Raw genomic sequence first — 6410 nt, 5'->3', positions numbered from 1 at the left:
CATTTTTCTTTATGTTCATTTTGTGTTCCCTTTGAGTTCATTTTATGTTCACCATGGTGAACATAAAATGAACGCATAAAAAAATGTTCATATTGTGTTCACCATGGTGAACATAAAATGAACTCAAAGGGAATACAAAATGAACATAAAGAAAAATGTTCATTTTGTATTCAACATAGTGAACTCAAATTGAACATTTTTTTATATGTTCATTTTATATTCACTATGTTGAACACAAAATGAACATTTTTCTTTGTTGTTCTTTAAAATAAACCAGTATAAAAATTCTCATTCCTTGGAGGTGATTGTGGATAACTGCAGTTCATGTGTCATGACAAGTAGCTTTACATAAAACAAGTAATACAGATGATTTTGGAGACTTTGTCTACCAAAAATTAGTTTGAATTTCGCCATCTTGAAATCCACAAAACTGTATTTTTTAGCAGTTTTCCATAATATTTCTAGAAATTTAAAATAATGAATTTCCGGGAAAATTATCCCAAAATGAAGGCATATCATCAAAAAATGGACATGGAACGATCCGAGAATGCAATCAAGGAACACCTGAAAACACTCTCAATATGTACTTTATTGCATACTAAACAGGGATAAGGCCTGAGCATTTGGCTTCTACAAATAAGTTCGTTTCTAATAAAAAAAGCTGGAAATAAAATGATCTGAAACTTATCCAAACACTGATATCTGATTCACAAAGATGTGAAAGTGTTCATGGTAATGATGGGACTTCCGTGAAAGCATTTTCTTTGTTGTTCAACAAAATGTTCTTTTTATGTTCATTTTGTGTTCTTTTGATGTTCAAAAAAGTGTTCATTTTGTGTTCAAATTATGTTCTTTTTATGTTCACAGACGAGTGTTCATTTTGTGTTCTTTTTATGTTCTTTCTGTCACAAAACACATAAAAAGAACATAAAGTGAACATTTGGTGAACATAGAAGGAACACAATTTGAACATTAAATGAACATAAAAAGAACACTGAATGAACACACTTTTTTCTACTAGGGTTGTGCCATAACTCGAATCTGAGAGGTCCTGCCTTCGAAGTTACGATCACCGCACGTGTTTATCCTCATTGTTGGAGCTTGCCGGTTCTTGCAATCGCTTTTTCAACTGCGTCCATTTTCACCGGTTTGAGGTAAGTACTGATTAATTTGTATCCCTGCTAATTTTTATGGCATTATCATATTGTCTTCACGTGTCCCAAAGGACTTAGATTTTGTCATTTATTCGGTAGTGTATTCGATTCGCTTATGGTTGCCTTTTACATGTATTTGCATGTGTTACTCATTAACCTCATTAAGGATAATATTCGTTATCTAATGTACCTACCTTAGTGTTGATCCCAAATCGCCTCGTGCAAGTCGAAAATATTCACGAAGCATGGCCGTTATCCCTCCGACGCTATTATTTACTCTGTGGACTATTATTAAGTTTTGTTGAATTCCCGATAATAAGGAAAATTAATGTAAACAGCAGATTTATTTTGAGACATTAAAATTAATGAAAGTTGATATGTTTAATATTCGGCTAGCCGCCATGTTGTGTGGCTCGAGGTGCATTGTCACATTTACTGATATAGATTATAATAATGAATTGATGTCCTTTAGTCTCGCTAATACTCGAGAACCGATTTGGCTCATTTTGATTTTAAAATGTTGGTGAGTGAAAGTTCAGGGAAGGTTTAAAAGGTGAGAATATTATGAGGTTTATGTGGCCTTGGAATGGGCCCTGAATATTTTCCGTAAGAAGGACAGGGAAAGTTCGTTATGAACGACTGCAACCTTTTCTTTTGCATATTTAAATTAGTGATAATGGTTGCACATAGTTGGAGCATATAACATTGGAAAGAAAAATAAATTCCCATTCTTGCACTCGAATTTCGTCTTCTGCGTTATTTACCTTGAATTTGGGGAAAGTATTCGAAAAAATGCTGAAAATTTAGTGACATATAGGCTCACTATCCCCTTGATTGTTGATTTACCTCATAAAAAGCTGATTTATCATTGTGGGTAAACTTTTCTCGGGATTCCCTCCGGGTTAATGTTTTTATATCGGCCAACGTTTCAAGTACCGTCTCGGCACTCATCATCAGGGCTGAATCATAAGGGCAGCTCATTTATCACTGTTTATTCACAAATAGGGTGCGCGAAATGATTTTCACATACTTTACGTTAATTTCGTTACTATCAGTTCATTGTTGATGTTAACGTAGTCAGTTGATTTTGTAGTTTGACATAGCGCCAATATTTACTTGTGAGTGCGCGAGAAATTTAAATACTTTGATCATTCATAATGCTAAGGAGATGGCGACCAAACTTAGGTCGTTCAATTCAATCAAATATGCAAATCAGATTAATCGGTTAGGACGCAGTACTCATGTGATCCTGCAATGAGTTGCATTTAATTATGATTGGGTTGTAAATTATTGTACCGATAAATCAGTGCAGTTGGGGAAATACTAATCATTTGTTAATATTGCAAGGCGTTTCTCTTCTGACTTGGTATCATAAATAAATATGGAAAGTGGAACTGGTTGATTGGCATCTCAGTGGATGTTCCTGTTAATAGTGGTAGATTTTAATCTTGGTGAGTGCTTCTTGTGATTTATCAATATCCACCCTTACTGTTTATATGTATGGACTAAGAGAAATTTTTTACATCTTCATTAGTAGGTGGTGAAGTAACAACCTGACGATTGGATCATCGTTCCTCTGATTCTGGTGGGCAACAATTACTCCAGGGTGACTCTCTTCTGCCTTGGTATCATAAATATCTATGGGAAGTGGAACTGGCTGATTGGCATCTCAGTGGATGTTCCTGTTAATAGTGGTGGTTTTTAATCTTGGTGAGTGCCTCTTGTGATTTATCAATATCCACCCTTACAGTTTATATGCATGGACTAACAGAAATTTTTTACATCTTCATTAATAGGTGGTGAAGTAAGGACTTCACGATTGGATCATCGTTCTTGTGATTCTGGTGGGCAACAATTACTCCAGGGTGACTCTCTTCTGCCTTGGTATCATAAATATCTATGGAAAGTGGAACTGGCTGATTGGCATCTCAGTGGATGTTCCTGTTAATAGTGGTGGTTTTTAGTCTTGGTGAGTGCTTCTTGTGATTTACCAATATCCACCCTTACAGTTTATATGTATGGACTAAGAGAAATTTTTTACATCTTCATTAGTAGGTGGTGAAGGAACAACCTGACGATTGGATCATCGTTCTTCTGATTCTGGTGGGCAACAATTACTCCAGGGTGACTCTCTTCTGCCTTGGTATCATAAATATCTATGGAAAGTGGAACTGGCTGATTGGCATCTCAGTGGATGTTCCTGTTAATAGTGGTGGTTTTTAGTCTTGGTGAGTTCTTCTTTTTATTTCTTTTTATCCACCCTTATTGTTTATATGTTTGGAGTAATGGAATTTTTTACATCTTCATTAACTCCTTGGTTGGGGGCAGAAATTTCCTTATCTTTCACCTGGTGGGGAGCAAATCCAACGATTTTCGGAGATGCCGTTATTGGAAAAAAATTTATAGTAAAGCCATTGCACAAAAATGGCAATATACTTCAAATATATTGGTATAGAACCTCTGACAAAGCAAAAAACATGCAATGATGCATAAAGAATGAATATTCATGCCTTCTCCGCATAACATTGCGACGCGACGGCACGCGCGACTATAGTCGAGCTCCCCACATGGGGAGTATAGTCCGCTTGCGACTATAGTCGCTCTCCCCAGTTAAGGGGTTAATAGGTGGTGAAGCAAGGACCTCACGATTGGATAATCGTTCTTCTGATTCTGGTGGCCAAAATTCTCTGTGAGGATGATTTTCCTCTGGTATCGTAGCCGAGAATTGGATGACTTAAACATAGGGAGTGGAAAGTGGTATTGATACAGCTTACTTATTTTTTAATGTTGCTGTTTTTTGTGTGTTTACATGAGATGATGGTTTAGAACTCCGTAGGTTCTTAGTTGTCGTTATCTTGCCTGGTTATTGTGTAGCTTAATTCTGTAGTAACAGATATTTTTCTTTATTAATAGGCAGAGTTATCGGTGTCGTAGTGATGTATCCTGTTTGGTTTCTTTTGCTGGTGGGAGACATTCACAATAAGGATTATTCTGCAGCGACAATCTGCCTATTATGCCATTTTGGGTGAAGAATCTTAGGAGGCACAGCTTTATACGTAATCTTTGGTTGTATTTTACTCATTATTTTCTCATATATAGTTGATATTTAATTAGTTTTGGTTAATGTACTTGATGGACTCTCTCATTCCTTTTTTATTGTCATTTTTATATTTGATGCAGTTTAATGGAGTAATAGAAATTTCTTAATTTTTTTAGTAGGTGACATATAAATGGTTCATTTCCACACCCGTTTGACCACATATCTGCATTCCTCATGCAGTAGCCATACCGTTTTGGGCATATTAATATAATAGAGGAACTATTATCGATGGATTCTTTGGCAGTTGTTCCCATACTTATGTTGTTGGGTGATTATGTGAAACTTGCCAAGTTCTCTGCTAGTAAATTCTTCGTCAATATTTTGAGTGATTACAATTTTTTTAATTTCTTCATTTTCAGGCAATTTATTCTTATTACCTTGTGATGGAACATGTTAATACCTTCTGATGGTGAGCATGGTTCACAGCCATGATGAATCTCCACAATGAAGTGAAGCAGGCATGATATTCTGCAGTAGAATTAGAAGGTTGTGCACTTAATCCTTGGCAGAGATGCCTGGTGTTTTTCTGTTGATGTGTCATTTAAGATAGGGAACAATGGAAATCCCTCCCCAGACGGCACAGGAAGTTTTCGTACCTAAATACGAGGGTGGACAATCAAGATACAAAAATCGCGCTTAGGAAGTTACTTAGAAGGTTTTGTTTCTTTATTTCCTTTAATGACGAATAAAGATGCAAGAGGACTGGCAAATTCATATGCATCGATAAAATTGTATCTCATCGATAAAACTGTATTCGGTCTGGGACTATTTTCTTACGCGGGTGGTGCCATCTGGTGCCATCGTGCCATATCCTCCTAGAAAGATCACATGTCTTCACAAGCTAGCACAAGGCGTTGGAGATCGCGTCGTTTACGTAACGTCTTACCACATTTCAGGGATTTTTGTGGTTAAGTTTGTGAAAAATAGAGTGTCTGGTAATAGTGAAGTTTCCCTTATTCTTTAATTTCATTCACTGGGCTTCAGAAACGTGTTTGTGAGATATTTTTGTTAAAAATGCCTTTCGTGTGTTTATTGTCGGGATGACGTAATGGAAACTCCGGGACATCGTTCAAGGTTTTAGCTTTCCAAAAGATCCTGAGTTGAAGAAGAAGTGCATTTGGGCGATAAGAAGAAAACATTTCACCCCTACGAAAAGCTGTGAGGTATGTACTCTTTCTCGCTGTAATTATTTGGATGTAATTTTAAGTTAGAAGTGGCTTCGGGATGTTGATGCATCAACATCCCGAACTATTCAGTACTGAAGTACTATAGTACTATTCAGTACTAAAAATGGAGATTCAAAATATTGTAGCAGCAATTCTTTTGAAAATTCTTGTATTTTAGTTGTCTTTTTTGTATTAATTCATTCGGTAAACGTGTGGTTAAAGGAGAAACTAGGAGTAAGCTGCCAAGTTGATAGGATCGAATATTGCTTCTTAGCTTGCCCTATGGTGTATTACACGTCGGCTTTCATCATTTCAAATTATCTTATGCTATAGTTTAAAACAATAAAAATATCAGGCATAAAAATATTTACTATATTTACGAGCCTAGTAATTTGATTTCTCATGCAGAAATACCAAAAATTGGAAATGATTTGACCTAATAAGTTACATGGTATTTTATTATTTATTAATTTTAGGTGTCTGAGCTTCACATCGCACCTTGTGATATCAGAAAATAATCTGTGGCCTTGGACGAGAAGACGAGGAGAAAATTCTTGCTGAATTGGAGGTGCCCAGATTGGAGGAAGGTACCATTGCTTCACTGTTACCTGTCGCCAAGAAGACAGACATTGTGGCAGAAGTGACATATTTGTGGATGTGGATTTGATTTGTGCAAGTTGGTGCAGTGATAGTGGACGTTCATCGGAGAAAGTATTGACAATAGTTTGTATGTATCGACCAGTCCTCTTTTAAATAATTTTCTATTCGAAAGAGAATAAGAGTAATTGTTTCGCTAAATTAGATGTGGGATAGAAGAGAAAATTGGAAATATTATTGTGGTTGACAATAGAAAATACATAATATATGTATTGTATTTCTGTGGGTTTTTTCTTTCCTGCCTCTTTAAAATTTCTTGCGGTGGTGACTTCATGCAAAGTAAGTATAAAATCGGAGGTGTGATCTAAGAGATAACATGTTTTATTTTACAAG

General features: G+C 36.0%; 1 long non-coding RNA gene across 9 annotated transcripts; it reads left to right on the top strand.

Moving 5' to 3' along the window:
* Positions 1 to 1031: 1031 nt before the first annotated feature.
* Positions 1032 to 4836, top strand: LOC124171620. Of its 9 annotated transcripts, none has more exons than XR_006867884.1 (5): positions 1032 to 1154; positions 2502 to 2605; positions 2689 to 2864; positions 2951 to 3123; positions 3780 to 4836. It is a non-coding gene; the product is annotated as an uncharacterized LOC124171620 (long non-coding RNA). The 9 variants fall into 9 exon arrangements; XR_006867883.1 differs by having other exon boundaries at positions 1032 to 2605; positions 3780 to 3911; positions 4068 to 4836; XR_006867885.1 differs by having other exon boundaries at positions 1032 to 2605; positions 3780 to 4220; positions 4371 to 4836.
* The last annotated feature ends 1574 nt before the right edge of the window (positions 4837 to 6410 follow it).

The sequence above is a fragment of the Ischnura elegans genome, chromosome X (genome assembly GCF_921293095.1).
Source record: "Ischnura elegans chromosome X, ioIscEleg1.1, whole genome shotgun sequence".
Classification (NCBI taxonomy): Eukaryota; Metazoa; Arthropoda; class Insecta; order Odonata; family Coenagrionidae; genus Ischnura; species Ischnura elegans.
Note: the sequence above shows the minus strand (reverse complement) of the source record. Positions and strands in the feature narration are given on the sequence as shown.